Source organism: Lepus europaeus, chromosome 23, assembly GCF_033115175.1.
Source record: "Lepus europaeus isolate LE1 chromosome 23, mLepTim1.pri, whole genome shotgun sequence".
In the NCBI taxonomy this organism is placed as follows: Eukaryota; Metazoa; Chordata; class Mammalia; order Lagomorpha; family Leporidae; genus Lepus; species Lepus europaeus.
Genome location: NC_084849.1, coordinates 22,167,611 through 22,193,196, shown reverse-complemented (window position 1 = coordinate 22,193,196; position 25,586 = coordinate 22,167,611). Strand labels below are relative to the sequence as shown.

The window sequence follows — 25,586 nt, the reverse complement described above, 5'->3', positions numbered from 1 at the left end:
CAACAAATACATGGGCAGTGACTGTTTCAGGAAAGCAGATTAATTTTAAAGTATAGGTTGATCGCCTGTAACAGTGCAGAAAATTGAAGAAGAAAAAAAAAAAAAACCCAAACAAAAACCAGTTAATGCCTTTAAAAGTCATTACAATGAAAGAGACTAACGGGACTATGAACCACAGAAAAGTGGAGCTGGGCTGGATCATTTCCTTTGGTCAATAATAGGTAAATGACGGTGTCATTAAGAAAAGGACTTCTTGCAAAAGAACAGTTTAATCCCAGGAAAAGGAAAGAGTAAAAAGGTTACATTAAGGGAATCAGGGATAATCTCTATCAATTACCCAGAGCCTTTCCTGTTGGGGAAGTCTCAAAAGAAGAACAGGAAGAGAGCTGGGTCATGATCCAGGGTGCTTACGCTTTGTTTTGAGATCCAGGACTTTGGCAGTCTGGCTTGTGGCTAAGCAGTGACAGCGAAAACTACAAGCGCTGCATAACCCCAGAAAGCAAGTGGGCGACCGTGGAACATGCCAACACTGGCTACAGAAGCACCCGGCTGTCAGGCAGACCTGGCTGGCATCCTTCTGAGGCTACAGGAATCAAACTGCATAGCTTCTAGGTGGCGGGGGTGTTTGGAAGATCACTGGGCCGAATCCAGAAGAGGGCTCACAGACCATGTCCTTTGGAGATCAGAGTTCTGGCTGGATGGGCCCTGGTGGGAGAGCAGACTAAGACCAGGAGCCCATGCAGACCAGCTGAAGTCACTGCTGTCCTAACGCCCAGGAATGAAAGGGGTCTCCTAGGCAATAGTGACCTTGACAGTGGCCCATCTGAGTCTCCACCGAGATTTGCAAAGGAAGCAGTGCCACTCTGAAGTCAGAGTGTGCTGGCAGCAGGGGAGGGTGTTCCAACAGGGGTGGCCTGCATCCTGTCGGCCCTGCCCTGCAAGCTCTTCATTGCCCATTGTGTTCTGTAATGTCCAAGTTTCTGTTTTGGGGGAAGAAAACTAGAATTTAGGGGAATTCAGGGTTAGTGTTCCCAAAATAACTCTCAAAATATATTTACCTGGGACCTATTAGTAAAAACATAAACATTTTGTGTATTATTTGAAGCAATCACTTCTAGAACATTTCTATACAAAGAGATTTGAAGCCAAGCATTCAAATTTTTTAGAAGAGCTATTTGTTAAAGGAAGGTTGACACTGAAGGACTTGCTAGTGGACAGGTACTGTGTTAGCTTAGAAGAGAGATGGAGTCTTGAAGTGTAGGGGCCATTAATGTGGCACAGCAGGTTAAGCCGCTGCTGGTCATGTCAGCATCCCATTTGGGTACTGGTTCTAGTTCTACCTGCTCTGCTTCCAATCCAGCTCCCTGCTAATGGCCTGTGAAAAGCAGAGGAAGACTTAGGCCCCTGCCACCCACATGTGAGACCTGTATGAAGCTCCAGGCTTTGGCTGGGCACAGCTTTGGCCATTGCAGCCATTTGGGGAGTGAACCAGCGGATGGAAGATTTTTCTGTCTCTCCCTTCTCTCTCTCTGGAACTCTGCTTTTCAAATAAATGAAATAAATATTGAAAAGAAGTATAAATTAATTCCAAATGTGCCAACTGAATTATTCAATATTTATTTATTTTTTATTTTATTTTATACAGCAAGAGAGAGAGAGAGAAAAGTCTTCCTTTCATTGGTTCACCCCCGAAATGGACACAACAGCCAGAACTACGCTGATCCGAAGCCAGGAGCCAAGTGCTTCCTTCTGGTCTCCCATGCAGGTGCAGGGGCCCAAGCACTTGGGCCATCTTCCACTGCCTTCCTGGGCCACAGCAGAGAGCTGGACTGGAAGAAGAGCAACCAGGACAAGAACCCAGAGCCCATATGGGATGCCGGTGCCGCAGGTGGAGGATTAACAAAGTGAGCCATGGCGCCGACCCCTCAATAATTCTTAATATGGAGCACTTCTGGGGTCGGTGTTGTGGTGTGGTCGGTAAAGCCTCCACCTGTGATGTCCGGATCCTAATTCCGATCCAGCCCTCTGCCAATGCGCCTGGAAAAGCTGCAGAAGATGACCCAAGTAGTTGAGCCCCTGCACCCATGTGGGAGACCTGGATGAAGTTCCTGGCTCCTGGTTTCAGCCTGGCCTAGCCCTGGCTGTTGCGGCCATTTGGGGTGTGAACCAGCAGATGGAAGATCTCTGTGTTTCTCCTTGTCTCTAACTCTACCTTTCAAATAAATAAATAGCTCTGGGGAAAAAAAAGTGAGTACTTCTTGGAAAAAGAGTCTTTTCCCTAACACACTGAGTTTGCTGCTCGTGGGATGAGGGGCGTTTGCGGAACTCAACTTGGTAAGACAGCGAGTTGACAGAAGCCCAGCCCCTGCATTCTGCTGCTCAAAGGGTTACACACACTGCTGTTCTCCTGTTATCCCCAGATACAGTGCAGGGCAGGGACCAACCAAGACTCGGAACGACAGCCCTGCCTCAGTTTTAGCCTTAGGAGAAAGCGTGGCTGAGAGCGGGGTCTGACAGTCAGGAGGAGGTTAGGTTTGGTGGTGGTGGTGGGGTCATGTTAACAGCTAACAGATGAAGTTACAGATTAACTCATCATTGCCATTAGTGAGTTAATGTACAATTCGTACGTAACTTCAATAGTCTTGGCCCAAGTTCAGAGTAAAAAAAAAAAAAAAAAAAAGCTGTGCTGCCTTTTCTTATTTAAAATTTAAAGAATAAAAGGCAAAGAACGACTCACACAACTGACATGAATGCATCTCAAAAATCATCATGTTGCGTGAAAGAAGCCAGATGGAAACAGTGGATACTACGTGATTCCATTCACATAAAAATTCTATAAAATGCAAATTAATCTATAGAAGTCTGCATGACGGTTGTCTGGAGACAGTGGAGGGACAGGCAGGAGAGGGCGGGACTCCCAAGGGCAGCGGAGGGAAGCTTTGGGGAGTGTCGGCTCTGTTCATCCCGGTTGTGGTGATGGCTCCATGGGTGTGTGTGTATATAGGTCAGATTTTATCAAATTGCATACCTTAAATATGTGCTGTTTATCATGTCTATTGTACTTCAATAAAGATTTTTTTTTAAAAAACTGGGGTGTGTGGCAGAACTGACAACTATTCTTCTCCCTTTATTGCCCTTACTGCTTAAAAGAGAAACTGTTATGATACAACTGTTATGAACCCTTTACCATGTGAATGCTTTTTCACTTTAGTTAATATAGGAAAAATCTCAATACCAGTTTCAAAAATTGTCCAGACGGAGCAAGATGATACCTCCTTGTGATATCTAAAATAGTACCAACATTTTTTCTTTTCCTGGAACCAACTTTTTTATGGTTATCAATATTCCCATCACTGTAAGCTGCCCCGGGTATCATATTCTTTCTTATATGAATCAAAACTCATACTGAACAATGAGTTCTGGATTAAAAAAAGAATTTATTGTGTGCACCTGTCTAGACTCTCTGTCTACAAGTTTAACGAAAACAAAAACATCCCCACACAAATGCTATTGGCTCAGTATTTTAAGATGAATCTACTGTCAATGAATCTGGATGAATGGGTAAGTTTTACTAGCAGGAAGGAGCCTGACTGGACCCTGGGCAGCAGGAAGCTCTCAGGTCAGTGTGGGTAACACTCAAGGTGAGGATGACCAGGGCTGCGGGGTGCGTGTGTACACTTGCTACTGCTGCCCACAGTCGGGGGGCCTGGCAGCCTTAGGGGTTGGTTTATTTCTGTCTTTATCATTTACTAAATAGATACCCTTGGGCAAATCATTTAATTTTTTTGTAAGATTTGCTTATTTATTTCAAAGTCAGAGTTATGGAGGGAGGGAGAGAGAAAGTGCGCATAAGTAAGCAATCTTCCACCTGCTGGTCACTCCCCAAACAGCCACAACAGCCAGGGCTGGGCCAGGCTGAAGCTGGGAGTTTCACCTGGGTCTCCCACGTGGATGGCAGGGGCCCAAATACTTGGGCCATCTTCTGCTGCTTTCCGTAGGTCATCAGCAGGGAGCTAGATTGGAAGTGGAGCAGCAGGAACACAAACTGGTGCCCACAGGGGATGCTGGCTTCACAGGTGCTGCCACAACACTGGGCATATCTGACAGTGGGTTTCCTCATCTACAGAACTCGGACAGCGACAGCACTTTATAGGGTTTCTGAGGAGATCAATAGCTCATGGGTCTAAAGTGTTTGGCACAGGCTGGGTCCTGTGCTGGCCAAGGACAGCACTGATGCCTACTTGTTGATCCAGTCTTCAGTGAGGAATGGCACCGAGGTGCTGACTGCTGCAAACCAGACGGTACTGCTTTCAGGGAAGGGGACCTAGGTCTGAGTTTTCAGCTGAGTGTCCATAATTTCTTTGGTGACTGCTTTAGCTTGATACGGTGAATACGAGTGGTCTTGCTTTTCTCCTCACTTCTTCCAGTTTTCACTTGGAGTGGAACTGAAGTAATCTCCACACCTAGACATGGAGACGTTGCTCTTTCATGATCTTCAATCCTTAAATGATTGAGCCAAAGAACCCAGTATCTCCTCCTATCAAATGTTACCAGAAATTCATACCTCTCATGCCAGACTGAAAAAAAAAAAAAAAAAAACCAATGGCCACAGTATTTTATACTTCTTCCCAAGAGATGGGGCTCTTTTCTCTACCCTTTGACTATGGGCTTGCCTATATGGCCTGATCTATGCAGTGGGACTGGAGCCGATAACAAGCAGAGGCTTGGAAAGTGCCTGTGCCTTCGACCTGCCCTCTCTCACTCTTCGGAGCCTCGAGACCACCATGTGACAAAGCCTGGGCTAGTCTACTGGATCGTGAGAGCCCACATGTCATGAGAGCACCAATGTCACAGGTTGAGGCCCCAAACATTGAGTGGGGCCATCTAAACCCATTCATCCCTAACTGAAACACCAGCTGACCACAGAGATCAGCCAAGCTGACCCAGGCCAGAGAAACTGTTCAGAATCATGAACAGATTGGGTACTAAGTTTGAAGGGCAGGTTATAGGCAGCAAAGGCTAACTGATACACCTGTGCTAAAAGAATGCACCCACAAGGTCATCGTTCCTCACCTGCGTGGTTCTCTGTGCTGTTCCACCAACCCGTCTGCCTTGCCTTGTGCTTCTTTTTTTTTTTTTTTTTTTTAGAGCACGAATGCAGTCCCCCACTACCACAAATTATGCAGTCGAGTTTCCCACATTTGGGGAAATCGCAGGGGTCAGCACATCCGGAGTGCAATGGATAAGCCTCGCCCTGGGAAAACCACCTTCGTGATCATGGTATCTCCCCTGCCAGGTAAGTATGCCTTGTGCTTCTGAGCCAGCTTCTCCTCTCCCCTCTCCCGTGACCCCACACACTCATTTCCCTCAGAGTCCTACACTGGGCTCCTATTCTCCTCCTGGTTTGTCCTCACCTCCCGGACAAGCTCGTTCTGGGTTTGTACACATGTTCCCCTGCCTCGTGACTCCCGAACTTTCACCTCCAGCCCTGACACCCCTTCCTGAATTCCAGGGCTCCGATCAACACGACCAAATTCAAAGTCACCAAGGTCCTCCCAAACAAGGCATTGCTTGTCTCGGGTTAATGGAAATACCACGTGAGTCCAGAAATCCAGTCTTCTTCCCCTCCTCTCATCACTCTTTGCCCAATCCTTCTCCATATCCCATCTGATCAATTCTGCCTCCATAGTGGAGCACTGGAGTGGGGGCTCTCCCTTGCTCCCCTGTCTTGTGAGAGTGGCCCACTCTTTTTACCTCTAAGTAAATTAAAAAAAAAAAAAAAAAGAGAGAGAGAGAGAGAAAAGAAAAACCACACAAGAGAGATTGCAAACCCAAATCCCCACAGGGATGAAATAGATGTTAATTAACATGCTGCTGTAGTGTGAAGAGCACAGGAGACAGAGGTGGGGACTGCCGCAGACCACACAGGGCACACCCACCTGAGTGGGGTGACCTCGGGCTGGCTGGGGCTAGCTATCTTTACCAGGAGGGCTGGGGCCCCAGCACAGCCAGACCTTCTGATTTTTTTTTTTAAGATTTATTTATTTTATTTGAAAGTCAGCATTACACAGAGAGAGAATGAGAGGCAGAGAGAGAGAGAGAGAGAGAGAGAGAGAGAGGTCTTCCATGCGCTGGGTCACTCCCCTATTGGCTGCAATGGTTGGAGCTGTGCTGATCCGAAGCCAGGAGCCTGGAGCTTCTCCCGGGTCTCCGGTGTAGTTGGCAGGGGCCCAAGGACTTGGGCCGTCTTCTACTGCTTTCCCAGGCCATAGCAGAGAGCTGGGTCAGAAATGGAGCAGCTGGGACTCGAACCAGTGCCCATATGGGACACTGTCACTGTAGGAGGAGGCTTTACCCACTACACCACAGCGCCAGCCCCCTGATTTCTTAAGAGAAGGTAGAAATGTGTGTGTGTGTTTTTTTTTTTTTTTTTTGTAAACATAAACTCTTTCAGGTGAAGTGTTGGCAACTGATTTTACTTACAGGTACACCCAAGGGAGCCAAGGCCTCTCATCTTTGGTCTTCATAAAACCCACGCAACTCTGCCAGGACAATACTCCACCTTCAGGAGTGGAAATGAACAAGGGGGCTCTGGAGAGAGGCTCAGCCTGGCTCTGCTACCCACGGTTCTGCCCCACCGTCCATGTGGGGAGGGGCAGAGAACTGCAGTCTCAGATTTATCCAGAACCTTGGGGGCAGATGCCCTTCCTTTCTTAAGAAAGTGTTACTTTTCCTTCCAGTTTCAAGTCTCTTGGATGAGAACACCTTGCAGGGGTGGCGTTAGCGTACTCCTGGGCACAGCCCTGGGGACCTGGGGCCCCTCGACACTGAGGTAACAGCCCTGCTCTGCTCGAAGCTCATCCTCCTGCGAGTCAGCTCTCTCCGGCGAGGGCAGCTTCTTTAAATCTGGACATGAAAACGCCTCACTTGAAACTCCCTGGTTAATCAGTAACCACTGTGAAATACTGAGAGGTCGCTCACATAGTAAGGAACAAACGCACTTCTGTTTCCAGGGCCTCTAACAGGCAACTTGCAAAAATAAATAAATAAATAAATAAAGCTCTATCTCAAATCCCACTGGGTTCTTAAGGTAACTTGCGCTGCACAAGTGGAAGGACGGCCTCCACCAGGCTTTCTCTGCTGGATTTATTCAACACTAGCAAGACTTTACTCAACAGAACAAACAAAGGAAGTGGGTTCTAGTGCAACCTTTTATTTGCTGGAGCTCCCACCCCCTGCCCCAGCAAAGCTTTGTTTTGTCATTCACTTTTTTTTTCCCCCCAAAGAGAAAGTTCTCTGACCCAGCACAAACTGTCTCTATTACGCGTCCACCTTCCTTCAAATGGTCAAATACCACTCCACCTGCCCAAAAGCATGCCAAGGGCTGAGAGCAGGCCAGGCTGTCAGCGTGGCCTCTGGCTTTTCACGTGAACATGAAGGTGATGCGCTGGGCAGCTCTGTGTGAACTGTGGCAATGACCTTCACTGGTACCAGAGCTAGCCTCTAGCAAGGATCACACGACCTCTTGCAACACAGCTAACGGTATAAAACGCGACCCCCGCCAGCCAAAACGGCTTTCCTTTTATCAGGCCCTCCTCCCCACTCCCTGTCCCCCGGCTTCGCCTTCTCAGAGTCACCAGGAGTGGGGAAGAAGTCTGACAGGGTGACCATGAACCCAAAGCAAAACACCAAATGTGAATTTCAATTAAACTTTGGTCATCTTGGGCTACACTAAGCACCAAACATTCCAGATGGTGATTTTTAGGCAGCTATTAGTAACGCGAAGGGGTGTGTGTGTGTGTGATCTATTTATCCTCTCCGTACCCTTTATAGCACACAGCACATTATGCAGCTTTCAGAGTGTTTAAACGCCACTGTGGCAGAATAGTCACAGACAACATTTAAGAACACACCAAAGCAGCCAGCGTTCTGTAAGACTTCAGAGCTTCCCTGTATTGCCCAGCAGACAGGAGGCCGATGCTAACCCTTACATGGAGCAAGGGGGTAGAAGATGCAGGAGGGACAGGCGGTAGCCGAGCACGCCACAAGGAGCAGATGAGCCAGGGAACGGGCAAGGAGCAGAGGCAGGCAAGCTCCGGCGTGGGTGGGCTGCGTGGGAACAACCTCCTCTCTGCTTCCAGGAACCTCACCTCGGGTTCTCAGCTCAAGGCAGCTAGGCAGCGAGTGCTGCTCGCCCTATAACCTCGTGTGCAGGTCTCTCAGGCACATCGCCATACTGGCTACCCTGTTCACTTGCGGCTTGTCTCTGACCAGGAGCCCCACGAGGGCAGGGAACTTGTCTGTTTTAATCAGCACTAGAAGCAGCAGCATCGAGCACACTGTCTGGGCTGGTGGAGGTCCCTGATATACGTATGAATGAATTACAGAGGTGTAGTCTATTCTTCTACAACAGGTAGCCACTTAGTCAAGTTCAGTGCCGCACCTCTGGGACATGGTGGTAGTTCTGCTTCCTGTTAGAGATGTGGTTGGAGCAAGATGGTCCATAAGTCTAGCTTCTGTGCAGTGTAGCTGCTGAACTGCTGTTGGCTCCATCATACATGGGGAATCACATCCCCCAAGCCTGCATCGCAACTCAGGCAGGCTTGGGGCAGCTTGCTGCTGCTGGGGGAGCTGCTAGGGTCACTGCAGGGCACGAACAAGTGACCACAGATGAACGAGTGAGATCAAAGACACCGCTACTAAAAGTGGGGGTGATGGCTCACGTAACTGGGTCTTCGTCACCCCCATGGGAGACTTGGACTGAGTTCCTGGCTCCTGGCTTCACTGCAGGCATCTGGAGTGAACCAGCAGATGGGAGCTCTCTCTGCCTCTCAAGTACATAAAATAAACCAAAGCAAAGCAAAACCAAGAGCAAGAAAACCAACAGTGACAATCAGGTGATGAGGAGTGCCCCCAGCTTTTCCTTGAGACAGGGTGTTTGGCTAGGTGCTCACCGCTGTCACAGCAACACTGAGGATGGCTGTGACGTTCCAGTAACAGAGAAATGACTGGGGCAGAAGGAAAAATACAGGGAAGAGATTTAGGTAACAATATGAAAACTGTTAACAAACTCGTGCTGCCTTCCTCCGAGGAAAGGAGGTCATCCTGGGAAGGGCTACCACCCACCTTCTGTAAGGGCCATGGTTCCTTATGTTAGAGAACCATGCCTACCCCACCCAGTTCCTTATGCTAATATAGCACAGCAGCATTGCCATCAATCCAGTACTGGTTAGTTAATAATGATGTGGTGGGTGTTGTGGTACAGTGAGTTACGCCATCACTTGGGGGCACCTGCATCTCATATCAGAGTGCCTGTTTAGAGTCCTGGCTACTCTGCATCTGATCCAGCTTCCTGCTAATGGCCTGGGAAGGCAACAACAAACAATGGCTCAAGTACTTAGGTCCCTGTCACCCACGTGGGAGACCAGAAAGATGCTCCTGGCTCCTGGTCCAGCCCAGGCTGTTGTAAGTCCATCGGGGGAATGAACCAGTGGATGGAAGATATCTCTCACCCTTTCAAATAAATGAATAAAAAAGATTCCATAAAATCATGCTTTCATAGCCTACAGATGTAACCTAAAAATCTGTGATGGATTTTGGTTTTTGACATCTAAGTCCTCTTCTAAAGTCACTGTTATTACAAATTCAGCAAGGCGTGACCCAAGCTACTCATTAGGTACAAGTGCAAGATGACATGCAAATTATCAAGAATCTCTTCCTGCCTCTGTTTTGATTTGATACAGTTTTGAATTAACTGTGAGTGTAGCTCAGCTAACATTTTCAATAACAAGGGGTAAGCTTTGTCACATTCTGCCACTTTTAGACCATACGTCCAAAAAATCCATGGAACAGAATCAAGGGCATGCTGGGAACATTTTGTTTGGCCTTATCTTTTTAAACTCTATTTTCTTTTTAGACCTAGGTGTACCTGTTTCTCAATGGTTTCTCTTTCTCCCTCCTTCCCTTCCTTCCTATTTATTTATTTGAAAGACAGAGTTATAGAGAGAAGGAGACACAGCTTCCATCCTCTGGTTCACTCCCCAAATGGCTGCAACAGCCAGAGCCAGGCCAATCCAAAGCCAGGAGCAAGGAGTTTTTTTCTGTTCTCCCACATGGGTAAAGGGCCCAAGCACTTGGGCCCTCTTCTACTGTTTTTCCAGGTGCATTAGCAGGGAGCTGGATGGGAAGTGGAGCAGCAGGGCCTCAAACCACAGCGCCGGTCTCTCCCAATGGCTTTAAGCAATTCCTGGAAGCCCTAGTGAAAATTAAGCTCAAAATAAAAAGCTGGAACAGAAGCAGTTCTGAGCACAGAAGAGACACGCTTCATCATCATCAATCTGCAGGCAGTAGATAAGCATAGGCCACTATTCTCCAACAAGCTGAAACGGCCTGACCACAAGCATTAGAGCTCAAAAAGAAGTGTCTTGGGATTCCCCGAAATCTAACTTTGGACAGCATGAGCAGGCTGAGGACTTCTGGGAAAAAATGCAGGAGGTACAGTGGTCTTGCATGTGGCAACTAGGAATGGGTGGCTCTCTGGCCCCACAGGGCTTCTCAACAGCAGGAGGTGCAGCCCACTGGAGGCTGGGAACCTTGTCAGTCCCTCCTGCTACACAGGCAGAAGCAGAGCCATCACCACCAGCAGTGTCTGAGCCCACAGCACAGCGCTTATGTACCAAGATGAGCTAAGGGGGTTCAGATGGAGGGGAGGTCTGGAGCCAGTCTGGGACCTGGACAGAGCCACGGCTGGTGTCTGCAGAGCCCTCCCCCTGAGCCACGGGGTCTGCAGCTTTCTAGTAGGGTGTTAGCTAGCTCTCGGAGTTGGGAATATGGAGCTAGCACAACTGCGTGCTGATGCTGCGTCTGGACAGCGCCCAGTCCGGGGCCCGGCACCAAGCGGCTGCCAGGAGGAGCACCCCTCCTCTATCTGACTCAGAAACGTCCAATTTTCCCTCCCAAGTTTTTTTTTTGTTGTTTTTTTAATTTTTTTTTTTTTGACAGGCAGAGTGGATACTGAGAGAGAGACAGAGAGAAAGGTCTTCCTTTGCCGTTGGTTCACCCTCCAATGGCCGCCGCGGCTGGTGCGCTGCGGCCGGCGCACCGCGCTGATCCGATGGCAGGAGCCAGGTGCTTATCCTGGTCTCCCATGGGGTGCAGGGCCCAAGCACTTGGGCCACCCTCCACTGCACTCCCTGGCCACAGCAGAGAGCTGGCCTGGAAGAGAGGCAACCGGGACAGAATCCGGTGCCCCGACCGGGACTAGAACCCAGTGTGCCGGCACCGCAAGGCGGAGGATTAGCCTATTGAGCCGCGGCGCCGGCCCCTCCCAAGTTTTTAAGGTCATTTAGGCACAAACATTCTGTAGCAAGGCATAAATGAAACAACATGTAAGTTACCAGGCCTTGGTAGCACGTGAAATACTGACACATAAGCTTCTCCGGTGCCCTTGCCACACCCACCAAATGCAAAGGACGATGCCTCAAAGAATGGCCCTGACAGGCTGAAGAGGAGCATCCCTGGTATTCGCTGTAGCTACCCAGACTATCTAAAAGTGGGTCTAAGATCGACTGACAGCCCAGCGCGTTGGGCCCAGAGAGCTGTGCTCATTTGCCAAGGAGAAATGAACTCGAGTGGGGTCATTCGTTCTGAGCTCCTTTGGGTATTGAGTACGTTGAGGAAGTGCTTACAACACAAGCGGTAGGTCCTCCACACAGGTGATACTTCTGGGTGCTCTGAGAGCCAAGGGGTGATCAGTGTGAGAGACAACACGGCCTGTCTGCTTGACCAGAGAATCCCATGGAAGGCTCGAGAGGGAAGAGGGCCTGCCGCCCGCCTCCGTTCACCCTTGGCTGCGGCTCTCCCTTACTGCTCTGCACTCTGTTCACACTTCTGTTCTCTTCTGGAACTCAAAAAATTTCACTTGCAGTCTATGCATGGATTCCTATCTCATGGGGGTAGGGCCGGCATAAGCTCCAACTTGGCCAGCAACTTCAAAGACCAGCCAATCCAGGTGACCGAGCCACAGCGGCCCTGCCCGGAGCTCTCTGTTTTGGAGTAGGCTGGTTGCAGGGTCCCCCGGCTGTGGTGGGCCCACATTGTCGGCTTGTTGCTGCTTACCCAAAAGAGGATCTGGTTACAAAGAGAAGCTGGAAATTTCTTTGCACACAAGCAGAGACATGGCGGCCCTGCGAAGGCCCCAGGGTAAGGATGAAAGAAAAACAAAATAGAAACCCTTCCATCTCTAATTAGGGTCTTCATCTGCCAGGGTGCCTTCCCCAGCAGGAGGATTTACATTCAGGCCGTTGCTTGGAGTTGCTCGGAAAACGTCTCCCAGCAGGTCGGTTCCTAGGTTCAGGCTCCTCTGAGCCAACAGTTTCTGGTTACTTGGAGGAGAGCTGCCTGCACATTGTTTTAACTGGCTTGGCTTCTGCAGCCAGCTTAGCTGTGTGAACAATCTCCCATTCAGAACCTAAAGATAAAAGCACGGTTTGGTTGAAAAATCTTTCTTTTAAAAAAAATTTTTTTTAAAACTTGAGAATTATAGGTTCTGGAGCTAGGAAGATTTCTCTCACACACACTGCCTCGCCCCCTCTACCTTGGTCCTCTGCCAGCAGAGGCTGCAGCCTGGAGCGGGGCCAGCCGCCAGTCCCACTTCCTCGCCATTCACACCATGGGGCTGGTGGCAGCTGGCCATGGAGACGCACAGCAGCTCCCCGTTTGCAAGAGGTTGACCGCAGAGTAGTGTAGCCAGTCTGCTGGACCCCTGTGGCCAGCCCAGGACACCCTCTGTCCGGTTCCTTATCATTCTTTGTATCCACAACAGCACGGCTTCTAATATAACAAGTCCCTGAGAGCCCGGCCAGGGAAGCAGTTCTCTTCCTTTCTGGAATTCTTAGAAGAGTAACTTAGAAAAGCAAGACAGAGTAGGAGGTGTGTTTGTGCAATCTTTTATACATTAAAAAAAAAAAAAAAAAGGTGAAGATGAATTAAGGAGAGAGCACAGAAAAGAGGAGATACAAAAAGCACAGGTGGGCCGGCGCTGTGGTGTAGCGGGTTAAGCCTCTGCCTGTGGTGCTGGCATCCCACATATGGGTGCCGGTTTGTGTCTCGGCTGCTTCTCTTCTGATCCAGCTCTCTGCTTGTGGCCTGGGAAAGCAGTGGAAGATGGCCCAAGTGTTTGGGCCCCTGCACCCACGTGGCAAATCTGGAAGAAGCTCCTGGTTCCTGGCTTTGGATTAGCTCAGCTTTGGCCATTGCAGCAACTTTGGGAGTGAACCAGCAGATGGAAGATCTCTCACTCTGTCTGTAACTCTGCCTCTCAAATAAATCAATCTTAAAAAAAAAAAAAAAAAAACCCACAGACAGCAAAAGCCTTATGCTGTGCTCATAGTGGCATTATTTATAACAGCCAAAGGTGGAAACAACCCAAGTGTCCACCAGTGGCTGAATGGGTAAACAAAATGTAGCATGTATACACACACACACACACACACAGGAATATCTAATTCAATTATAAGAAGGAAGGAAATCCTGATACATGCTACAGTATGAATTTACCTTGCAGACATTACGCTAAGTGAAAGGAAAGAAGCCAGTTGCGAAAGGACAACATATGTGAGGTAAGTGGAGGGGTCAAACTCACAGGGGTAGAGAGGAGAACGGCAGGTGCCAGAGTGGGGAGTTAGTGCTAAGTGGGTACAAAGTTTCAGTGCGGGAAGGTGAGAATGTTCTGGAAATGGTTGGTGGTGATGAATGCACAAAACTATAAATGCACTTAATGCACAAGTGTACATTTTACAAAGCTTAAAATGGTAAATCTCATGTAAGGGTACTTAGCACGATTTTTAAAACACAGAAGATTTGGGGTGAAAGCATTAGCACCAGAGAGAGGGGGAAATGGAACTCTGGGTCTCACGTTGACTGACAAGGACTACCTAGTCCCATTTTAATTCATGCACATAAAAGTTCTCTAGGCTTTTGAGTTTTCAGGTCTTTATAGTACATTACAAAGTCCTATTCCTCTCTTTTACTTATACAGTGATACCATAGAAATATCCAGAAATAGGCAATCTATTTCTAGGTCTCAGCACATCCTGTTCCCTCTGTCAGGAGCCGGTACACCCCCTCCCCCACGCGTTCTTCTTCTGCACTCCCTGGAAATGCTTTCATTATCATGGGCATCTTCTGCTGCTTGCTCAAACCCTCAGGCCTGGTCAAGTCACTTGCTGACTTGGCCCTGGGACGTGCGCATTTTATTTCTGATCTCGCTGTCCCCGCTCCTGGAATTTTCTCCTCCATCTCTCCCCCCCGCCCCAAGTCCATCATCCATTCTGGAGAGTGGAGCTTCATTGCTTCTGAGGAGCCATCCTTGCTGAGGCACGACTGGTCCAGAAAGACTTCAGGAAAAAGCGAGGTCTTAGCCAAGATACTAGGCAGCCTGTCCAGGGTGGTAGACACCCCAAAGCTGCCTGCTGCACACCAAGGGACCAGGACACCCAAGGCAAAGCAGTGTTTGCAAAGTGCTAATTCTGAGATCCAGGCAAATTTAGCATCCTGGGCACATCCACACCTTAAATGACAAACCTTGGCCCAATAGCTATATAAACTTCCGTGGTTACAAAAAAGATTAGGTGGCTATGTGGGTTATCAAAGCCACAGAATGTGGACAAACAACAGAACTAGACTGCAGAACCAACAGCTTCCCTAACCTTGCCCTGAGGGCCTGCCAACAAGGATAGTCATTAGCACAACTGATACAAAGCCAGAAAACTTCTCCAGGAGACCCACTGCACCCCAGTCTGGAGCTGTCAGCAACGTACTTTCCACCCGTGTGGAAGTGAGCCAGACCCAGGCCATGCCACACCTCTCCCCGTGCAGAAAGGACAAAACAAAACAGTGCTCCTTCATTCGACCTTGAAGTTAGATGGGCTCGATGCTGGGAAGAAGAAGACCTGACACCTCAAAGGTCGAGTGAATCTAAATTTTCTCAATTTCTGCAAGAAACAAGCCTGGCAAAATAGAGAGAGGCAAAATAAACTGCAGCATCATTAATTTCTACGTGGGCTGAGAACGCGGAGTGCAGAGGCCCACACAGCGTGACTGGCACACTCATCCCCAGAGGACTCCATGGCCCCAGCCAGACCCTGAGCTACTCAATGACTTGAACTCCACTAGAAAAATAGAATGTAGAGCAAGTACACTGCCCGCCAAACAGCATGGTGAGCCCAGCGTTTTTGAGTACAGAGACCTGGAAGAAGTTCCTGCCTCCTGGTTTTGGTCTGGCCCAGCCCTGTCTGTTGTTGTCATTTGGAGAGTACACCAGAGGATGGAAGATCTCTGTCTCCCCCTCTCTCTGTGTAACTCTTTCAAATAAATAAAATATAAATAAATAAAAGGCCAGCGCCGTGGCTCACTAGGCTGATCCTCCGCCTGTGGTGCCAGCACCCCAGGTTCTAGTCTCGGCTGGGGCGCCGGATTCTGTCCTGGTTGCTCCTCTTCCAGTCCAGCTCTCTGCTGTGGCCTGGGAAGGCAGTGGAGGATGGCCCAAGTGCTTGGGCCCCTGCCCCTGCCCCTGCCCCTGGCTCCTGGCTTCGGATCCGCGTGGCGTGCCGGCTGCAGCACACCGGCCACAGCAGCCATTTGGCGGGTGAACCAACGGAAGGAAGACCTTTCTCTGTCTCTCTCTCTCACTAACTGCCTGTCCAAAATAAATAAATAAATTAATTAATTTAAAAAAAAAAGAATATCGGAAGTAGGCAGGGGGTCTTTCCGATTTCATAGCCTCCTCAGAGGATACTCACCTTTCAACTCCAGGGCCATCCCCTGGCAGCCCCCCTGGACCCTTAACACACTGCCTCTTCTCTCTCACTCCCTGGTATTATTCACCAAACAAGCAAAAGCAAATTTCATATTCGCTAGGCTACGCTCAGGCATCCCTCATCCTGCAACAGGGACCAGACGCCACCATCCCCGCCACAGCTCAGGGGCAGGAAACCAGAGCCACCTGCCTCGGTTGCATTCCCTGTTGGCCCCAAAGAGGCCTGTGCTCTGGGTCCCGCTACCTTCCCTGTCCAAGTCTTTCTCCTCCCCCTCCCCCCAGCCCCAACGAGGCCACCTCTTTTCCTGCCAGGGGACTTCCATTTCAGAACCGCCGCGGGACGGAGGGCTGTGGGAAAGGCTAACACTTCCACCCATCCTCAATCTCATCTCTCCCAGGAGGCGCACGAGGCCCGGAGCCGCCAGCGTGCGCGCATCCGCACGCGCCGCAGCTGAGGGCTGGTTCTGTGTGACTGCCGCAGCCTCCCTTGGCAATAGCAAGGTTTTCCTCCAGGCAAGCGGGGGTCAGAGGCCTGGCTCGGAGGAGCCGCTCATTGTGAGCTCGCCGGGGGCAGGCAGCGGCGAGCGGGCGCTGGGAGGAGAAAGGTTCCCTTTGAAGCACATGGCGCTAAGAGCTTCCCAGTGACCATGGCAACAGGCACAGTGGGTTCCCAGCCTGAGAACCAGGGAGAGCGGCCCATGATTCAAACACAAAACGCACACAGGGTCTGAAAAGCAAAGGCCGGAGGGGCCGGGGGTGAGGGGCGGGCAGCCCCGGGCTGGCAGGAACTGAGCGGCTCCCTGGGAGCCGAGGCTGAGCAGGTTCAAGGGGTTTCCTTTTCATTCTTCTCGCGCCCTCACTGCCCCTCGGGTCCTATTCAGCACCTCATCAGATCAGTGGAGCCGGGCCTTTGGCTGCCCCGCTGGCAGCCGGGCCTGGAACCGGGCGGGAGGTGATCAAAGGAGCCGCCACGGGGCTGCCCTCCCCCTCCTCTGCCGGCCCTCCTGGGGGTGAGGCCCCGCCAAGGTGATCCCGCCAAGCCACCGGGGCAGGGCGAGGAGGGAGGGGACACACTGTGCTACTTAAAAGGAGACCCGAGGCTAGCAGCTCCAGACTCCCTCCCTCTGGGACTGCGCAGACCCGGCGACTGAAGCCACCCAGACTGGTGCCACCGAGGTGCACTTGGGCGCCTAGCTAGCCCCTGAGCCTCCAAGGCGGGGGAGGACGGTGTGACAGTGCGGCTTCCAAGACCCCCTTCATAGCGGTCAGCCCCCAACACTGCAGACTGAGGCTACCTGCTGCCCTAAGCCTCGGTTCTTCTGGGTTCTAATGGAAGAGGGGGAGGGGAATAGAAGCCATCTGGGGTTTTGTATTTTTCCGGTAAGGAAGCAGCAGCTCCCATTGGCGGCTGACTACCTCTCCTCTTGGGTCAGACCCTTACATCCTCCTGGGCCGGGCTGGGCCGCAGGCGAGCCGAGCTGGGGGCTGGCTTCACCCCTGACCGGCGTCTCTGGGGGAAGGCAGTGTTTGGACAGGCCTGTAATTGGAGAAGCCCATTAGGTGCATTCTCCCGGTCTTACCTTTGTAGGGCTGCCAAAATATTTACTTGACTTCTTAACTCTAAATCTCCAGAGCACACCTGGATCGCCTAAAACAGGCAATTTTCTTATTTTCCCTTATTCACAGAAGAGAGTCCAATCTAGGCGAAGATGACAATAGCGTGAGGGGTGGTGTGGGGAGGGGGTGGTAGCATGCAGCTGTGAAGTGTGTTTCACTCAGTCACTTCTTGGCGTTCTTAGGGACTTATCATCTTAACATGATTTACATAGTTATTTTTAAATGTTTGGGACGCAAGCAGAGAGAGAGAGGGAAAGAGAGAGAGCGAGCGAGCGCCCCATCAGCTCCTTTACTCTTCAAATGCCCATGATAGTCCCCGGCTGCAGCTAAGCCAGGAACTCAACCTAGGTCTCTTGTGTGGGTGAAAGGGACCCAACTACCCAAGTTATCAGCCTGCCTCCCAGGGTCTGCATTCGCAGGAGGCTGGAGTCAGGGAGCCAAGCTGGGAATTGAACCCAGGCACTCTGACGTGCACGTGGCCATCTTAACTTGTGTCTCAATCACTAGGACAGTATGTCCACCCCGCCGTCACTGAATGGGGGCTATGGGTGTGTTTGGCAGGCTGGGGGGTGGGCAGTGAGGACAGTTAAAAGCAGCTTTATGGACGATTCTCCTGCAGAATGAATGGGTTCTATTCTGACCTTCAGGGAAGAGCTGATTTCCATGCCAAGTAAAAACGTTGTGGTTGTCAACTGCATTTACTTATTTTCCATGACTATGATAAACAAGCCAACTGTGCTGTCATATCGGTGCTGAGGGACTGAAGGAGGTGCAACAGGAAAAATGGGGTGCCGGAGTGTTTCAGATGAATTTCAGATGACAGAAAAGACCTAGAAATAACTGCGATTTTCTTCTTCTCTCCTCGGTGCTTCTGGCATTATGAAAAAGAACTTGGGGAGACAGTCTGCGGCCTGGTAGGCATGAAGTCACTGCGCAACCATCCCCTGTTGTCACGTGCCCGTGCCGATCAGCTCCCTTGTCTGCTGGGCACTTTCGGAAGCACGCACTTAACAAGGCTGAGCAACCCGCAGTCAGGCCTTCCAGACAGGCTGTGGTTTACGGGTAGAACTCAACAGAAGGTCCCTGCACTGCCTGCTGGTGCTGTCCGCGGGTGCACGGGGCCCTGGTTAACAATCCCCACCCACCCCCGAGACACCTACGCCCTCTTCTGAGAACAAGGGCCCAGCTCTCAGTTAGGGGAATTATTTTCACTCTGGTGCTCATCAGCCAACCTGAAGGGAAAAATGATTTTGGAAACACTTTTCAGACCTTGAACGTTCTAAAATGGAATCTTCGGGCTGTTCTTTTTTCAAAGGCACTGAAAGAACAGCAGAGGTGGGAGGCTTTACTGACAGCTGTCACTCGCCTACGTCCTTTCCGTAGCATTAGGTTTCAGAATGGCACCTCTATTATCATAACTTTGATAGACTGTTTTATCCTCCTTTATTCAGACCTGCTGTGCTATATCTCTAGGCCCTTAACGAACGGGGTCCTGCTGGCGCTGTGGCTTAACAGGCTAATCCTCCACCTTGCGGCGCCGGCACACCAGGTTCTAGTCCCGGTTGGGATTCTATCCCTGTTGCCCCTCTTCCAGGCCAGCTCTCTGCTATGGCCCAGGTCCTTGGGCCCTGCACCCACATGGGAGACCAGGAGAAGCACCTGGCTCCTGGCTTCGGATCAGCACGATGCGCTGGCCGCAGCGGCCATTGGAGGGTGAACCAACGGCAAAAAGGAAGACCTTTCTCTCTGTCTCTCTCTCTCACTATCCACTCTGCCTGTCAAAAAAAAAAAAAAAAAAAAAGAAAAAAGAAAAAAAAAAAAAAAGAAAAGAAAAGAAACGAGGTCCCTACACTTGGTCTGCAGTGGCATCTGCATTCGTGGGCACTCTCTGGATTCTGGGAAGTGAGGGGCAATCTCTTCTGGAACCAAGGCTAGCCTGGTCATTCAGCTAGGGAGCTGTCACCCTCCCAACACAGGACGTGTAGACTACCGCGATTCAGAAGTTCCAGGTGGAAATGAAGAGATCTTAGAAACCAGGAACGGGAAAGGACCAGTGCTGAAAACAGACCAATGCTTTCTGGCCCTCTCTGAGCTTACAAGATTTTGGAGGGAGGGGCTAGTGTTGTGGCACAGTGGGTTAAACTTGTGATGCAGGTATCCCACACTGGATTGCAGGTTCAAGTCATGGCTGTTCCACTTCCAACCCAGCTCTCTGCTAATGTGCTTGAGATGGGGGTGCCCCTGCCATCCATGTGGGAGACCAGGATGGAAGTTCTGTCTCCTGGCTTTGGCCTGGCCCAGACCTGGATGTTGCAGCAATTTGGGGAGTGAACCAGTAGATCAAGGGTCTGTCTGGGAGAAAATATTTGCAAAGAATATTCTCTAATAAGAGACTTATATCCAGGACACATGAGGAACTCTTACAACTCAATAACAGAAAGCTTAAATTACTAATTTTAAAAAATGAGGCAAAGGATCTATATAGATATTCTCCAAAAAAGATATGCAAGTTATTAATAAGCACATGAAATGATGTCCAACACTATTAGCCATCAGGCAAATGCAAATGAAAACCACATTGAGAAGCCACGTCACAGCCATTAGGAGGGCTTTAATAAAAAAGACAAGAACAAGTGTTGGCGAGGCTATGGAGAAACTGGAACCCCAGTGCACTGTTGGCAGGAATGAAGAATGGCCGATTTGGAAAAGCAGTCTGGTAATTTCTAAAATGGTTAAACACAGAACTACCACACCAACAACTGCACTGTTAGGTGTCTAGAGAAGTGAAAGCCCGAAAATATACAATCCTTGTACACAAATGGTCACGGCAGCATTATTCATAACAATCAAGAACAGGAAACAATCTAAGTGTCCACCAGCTGGTTCACAAAGTACAGCATGTCCACACAATGGGATATTATTCAGCAATAGTAACAAATGGGAGGAAAAAGTACTATTGTGTGTACAAGATGGAAGGATCTTGAAAAGATTTCACTAAGCAAAAGAAACAAGACGCAGAACACCACATACTGGGTGATCCTATTTTTATGAATGTGAGGAACAGGCAATATTCAGAGACAGAAAGTGGGTTACTGGTTGTGTAGGGCTGGGGGTTACTGGAGGAGCAGAGGAAAGGAAAGGGTTTGATCTCTAAGAGGTGAGGGGCTTCTTTTAGGGGGGATGAGAATGTTCATATGTCTGTTAAGGGAACTTGTTCGTATATCTATAAGGGAACCACCGCTGACTATGGTGGTTGGCGTGGGTATTGTGGTACAGTGGGTTAAACTGCCCCTTATGACACCTGCATCCCATATTGGAGTGAGGGTTTGAGTTCTGACTACTCTGTTTCTGATGGGGCTTCCGGCTTGTGCTTCTGGGAGGACAGCAGATGATGTATCAAGTGGTTGAGTCCCTACCGCCCATGTGGGAGATCTGGATGGAGTTCCTGGCTCCTGGCTTTAGCCTGGCCCTGCCCTGGCTGTTGTGGACATTTCGGGAGTGAACCAGTGGATGGAAGACCTCTCTCTCTCTCCCTCCCTCCATCCCTCCTTCCTGCATCTTCTGTCACTCTATTTAAAAAACAAAACTCGATTGTGGTGATGGCTTGTACAAATCTATGAGTACACTAAATATCATTGCACGTGTTTAAAAAGAAAAAAAGGGGGGGGGGCAGGCATGGTGGCCAGCAGGTTAAGATGCTGCTTGTAGGCTGGCGCCGCGGCTTAATGGGCTAATCCTCCACCTGCAGCGCCGGCACCCAGAGTTCTAGTCCTGGTTGGGGCGCCAGCTTCTGTCCCGGTTGCACCTCTTCCAGTCCAGCTCTCTGCTGTGGCCCGGGAGTGCAGTGGAGAATAGCCCAAGTGCTTGGGCCCTGCACCCACATGGGAGACCAGGAGACGCACCTGGCTCCTGCCTTCGGATCAGCGTGGTGTGCTGGCTGCAGTGCGCTGGCTGCAGCGGCCACTGCGGGGTGAACCAACGGAAAAGGAAGACCTTTGTCTCTCTCTCTCACTGTCCACTCTGCCTGTCAAAAATGAAATAAAATAAAAAAGATGCTGCCTGTTGTGCTGGAGCCAGCATCCCATACAGAAGCACCAGTTCATGCCCCAGCTGCTCTGCTTCCAATCCAGCTCCCCAATAATATGCCTGGGAAAGCAGCAGAAGGTGGCCCAAGTGCTTGGGTCTCTGCCACCCATGTGGAAAACTTGGATGGAGTTCCAGGCTCCTGACTTCGGCCTGACCCAGACCTGGTCATTGTGGTCATTTGGGGGAATGAACCAGCAGACGGAAGCTCTCTCTTTCAAATAAATAAAATAAATCTTAAAATAATAATAATAAAGAATAAACCTTCACATAGGAACATTCTGATCGGTGCTTCCTGTTGTTTCTATTTAGAGTCCAACTGTCTGAAAATGTATTTCCAGAACAGAAATGGGTAAAAAAAAAGTTGGGGTGGTGATGAAACAATCTTCTGTAATTTGAAGTTGAAATAGGTTTTGTAGTTGGTTTTAACTACAGTGTCACCTTTTCAATATTGAAAAAAAAGTGCACAAGAGTGTGCATGCTGGAGTGAAATAAAATTTGAATATGGCAATTTTTAAAAAGATTATTTATTTGGCCGGCGCCGTGGCTTAACAGGCTAATCCTCCGCCTTGCGGCGCCGGCACACCGGGTTCTAGTCCCGGTCGGGGCGCCGGATTCTGTCCCGGTTGCCCCTCTTCCAGGCCAGCTCTCTGCTGTGGCCCAGGAGTGCAGTGGAGGATGGCCCAAGTGCTTGGGTCCTGCACCCGCATGGGAGACCGGGAGAAGCGCCTGGCTCCTGGTTTTGGATCAGCACGATGCGCCGGCCGCAGCGGCCATTGGAGGGTGAACCAACAGCAAAAAGGAAGACCTTTCTCTCTGTCTCTCTCTCACTATCCACTCTGCCTGTCAAATATATATATATATATACATATATATAAAGATTATTTATTTGAAAGGCAGAGTGAGAGAGAGAGAGAGGAAGAGAGTGAGATCTTCCATCCGTTGGTTTACTTCCCAAATGGCTGCAACATCTGGGATTGGGCCAGGCTGAAACCAGGACCTAGAACTCCATCCAGGTCTCCCAAATGAGTGGCAGGGGCTCAAGTATTTAAGGACATTTGCTGCTGCTTTCCCACGGACATTAGCAGGGAGACTGATGGGAAGTGAAGCAGCTGTCTCAAACCAGTGGTCATATGGGGATGCTGGCGCTGTAGGCAAGAGCGTAACCCACGGTGTAACCCACTGTGCCACAAGGCAGGCCCTTGGATAGGGCAATGATGGTGCTCACACACAGATTCTGAGAGGAGCCGCCCACACTGACACAGCTGGGGCAGCGACAGGACATATCGCATGGGAGAGGATCAAAGCCAATCAGGATTCCCCAGTCTCAAGAACAGCCCAGTCACTGATTCACTTTGTTCATTTAGAGCTAAAGTCTTCCAAATGTGTTTATAGGCTTAGCATGCTTGGATTTGGAAATATCTTTACAGTGATAAAAATCAGAACAATGTAGTACTAAACCACAAAGGGACACAGAATTTTTTTGACAGTAGATAATACAGGATATGTTCCTGCTTTAGGAAACAGAACAGAATCTATCAATTTCAGAAAGGAGAGGGATGCAAACAATGAGGAAATGACTCAAACTTTGCGAGAGATTTGACTTAGCCGCTCCTGATGTTATACATCAAAATAAATGTTGAGTGATTTAAAGATGTATGATAAGAAAACCACTGACCACGGAAAAATTAGGGAAAAGGGAGAGAGAGGGGGCCAGCATTCTGACATAGCGGGTAAAGCCACTGCCTGCGATGCCATCACATATGGGCACCAGTTCATGTCCTGATCCTTCCATTTTCAATCCAGCTCCCAGCTAATGGCCTGGGAGAAGCAGCAGGAGATGCCCCAAGTACTTGGGTCTCTGTCACCCACATGGGCGAACTGGATGGAGATTCTGGCTCCAGGCTTCAGGGTGGCCCAGTGCTGGTCACTGTGGCTATCTGGGGAGTGAACCAGTGGATGGAAGATCTCTCTCCCTGTAAAACTCTGCCTTTCAAATAAATAAATAAGTATTTTAAAAGTAAAAAAAAATCTATTAAAAAATCTATCATTTTTACAACTATGAGAATACTTCAAAAAGTTCATGGAAGTGGAGTTAAAAGATACAATTTATTTTGGTACAACAAATTTTTAAATTTATCGATTTTTTTCATAATAAACATCTTCCATGAACTTTTTGCAAGCCCCTTGTAGGTGTGTGGGGGAGGGTGTATATGTAGGTGCTTTTAAAGCTAAAGCTAACGGGCCAGGGTTGTGGTGCAGCCGGTTAAGCTGCCACCTGCCCCACCTCTAGTCCAGCTCCCTGCTAATGCGCCTAGGAAGGCAGCACGGATGACTCAAGTGCTTGGGCCCCTGCCACACACGTGGGAGAATGGGGAGGTGTTTCAAGGCTCCTGGCTTTGGTTTAGCTTAGCCCCAGCCATTGCAGCCATTTGGTGAGGGAGCCAGTGGACAGAAAATCTGTCTCGCCCTCTCTCTGTAACTCTACCTTTCAAATAACTAAATAAATAAAGCTAAAGCTAAACACTTTAAAATTCAATGTCTAAAAACCAAGCCAAGGTAACAAAAGTTCCTTTCACATTCCACATTTTCTCTGAGCTTCATTGAAGAGTTGATACATTTGTGAATATCTATGACAGGTTATTAATGTGCAATAGTGAAGGCCAACTTCATTCATTCATCACTCATCCATTTATGAGCGAGTTCTCATCCACTGGTCTGTTCCCCAGATGTGTGCAATGACTGAGGCTGGGCTAGGCTGAAGCTAGGGACTGGGAACTCAATCCAAGCCTCGATGTGGGCGACAGGGACTCAACTACTTAAGCCAACATCTGCTGCCTCCCAGGGTATATGCACATTAGCAGGAAGCAGAAATCGGGAGTACAGCGAGGGTTCAAACTCAGGTATTTGTGACGCAGGCATTCCAACTGGCGGGTTAGCCGCTGTGCCAAATGTCTGCCCTTCCAAGTTCCTTTATACAGCACAAGAAATAGCCCATGCTCTTCAGGCTAACCAGAATCTTATTAAACCCAATGGGGCTTAGAATAACAGCAGTGTGTTGAAATTCCTTTATTTTTTTTTTTTAAGTAGCAAAAATGATGCAGAACTTAAAATATTTCAGTATCCCAAGGAATTGTTTAGCTTGCCTCACACTTAGTCCATGGTACGAAAGGCATTAAGTCTGCTCACATAGCCTAGCTAGTCTGACTTGGAAAAACAAGACCACCAAAGCAGAGTGGTCCCTTCTGCTTGTATCAGATAAAATATGTTGCTTCCGGAAAGGAAACCCACACAGAAGGGGAGACCGAGGGAAGAAATGACATTTGTCTGAAGTCTGAGAAAGTCTTGTGACCAAGGCTGGCAGACAGGCTCTCTCCCGTGTCCCTAGTGGACACCCAGTGGAAACCTATGCCCAGGTGAGGGGCGAGGCCTGCAGGTTACATTGAAGAGGACAGGGGCTCAAGAGATGTGCACGCTTTCCAGTGGCATGGCATGTGGTAAGCCAATGATTCGCAATCATGGTCAAGGCGGCCCCAACGTGCGAAATGCCCCATGGGCGTGGTCATAAAGACCTTGAGTGACAGCTCACTGTTGCTCAGCTAGGTTACCTGCATGGCCAGGTATGTGCAAGGGCCCTGTATCTGAGAATGGAGACAGGGTGAGACCTCCGGGCTTTGTCAACAGGTGTGAGACTCTGGTTAACCAACCAGGTATGGCATTTTAGGTATTACGATGAGGTGACACGTAAAGTTCCAACTTCTTTTAGGATTCAGAAAGGGCCTCTCAGACATAGACAAGTTCAGGAGCTATTTGGGATGGGCTTTTCAGCCTGTAGGACAACTCTCTGTTTTTCGTTTCCGGCCCCTGTTCTGCTGAGATGGCTAAGGACGGTGACAGGCAGGCAATGTCCTGAGCCAGGCCTCCCCCAGTCCGGGAGGCGGCAGCTGGCTGCCTATGACTTGGGTTGGCAGACACATTATTTGTTCTATTCGCTCACCCTGTCTTCAAAATACCCGTAAGCCTCTTGATGGATTTCAAACAATGGCTTCAGTTAGCCCTTTATGGCTTA

The 25,586-nt window shown here is 49.5% G+C and overlaps 1 protein-coding gene, 1 non-coding gene and 1 pseudogene across 3 annotated transcripts in view; all 3 read right to left on the bottom strand.

Annotated features, from left to right (window-relative positions):
• Positions 1-25,586, bottom strand: part of ZNRF3 (zinc and ring finger 3) — a 169,668-nt gene that overhangs the window by 29,628 nt on the left and 114,454 nt on the right. The window lies entirely within an intron of this gene.
• LOC133752377 (small nucleolar RNA SNORA40) lies at positions 3,374-3,509 on the bottom strand (annotated as a pseudogene).
• LOC133752383 (U1 spliceosomal RNA) lies at positions 5,146-5,304 on the bottom strand. The gene has a single exon (XR_009864929.1). It is a non-coding gene; the product is annotated as a U1 spliceosomal RNA (small nuclear RNA).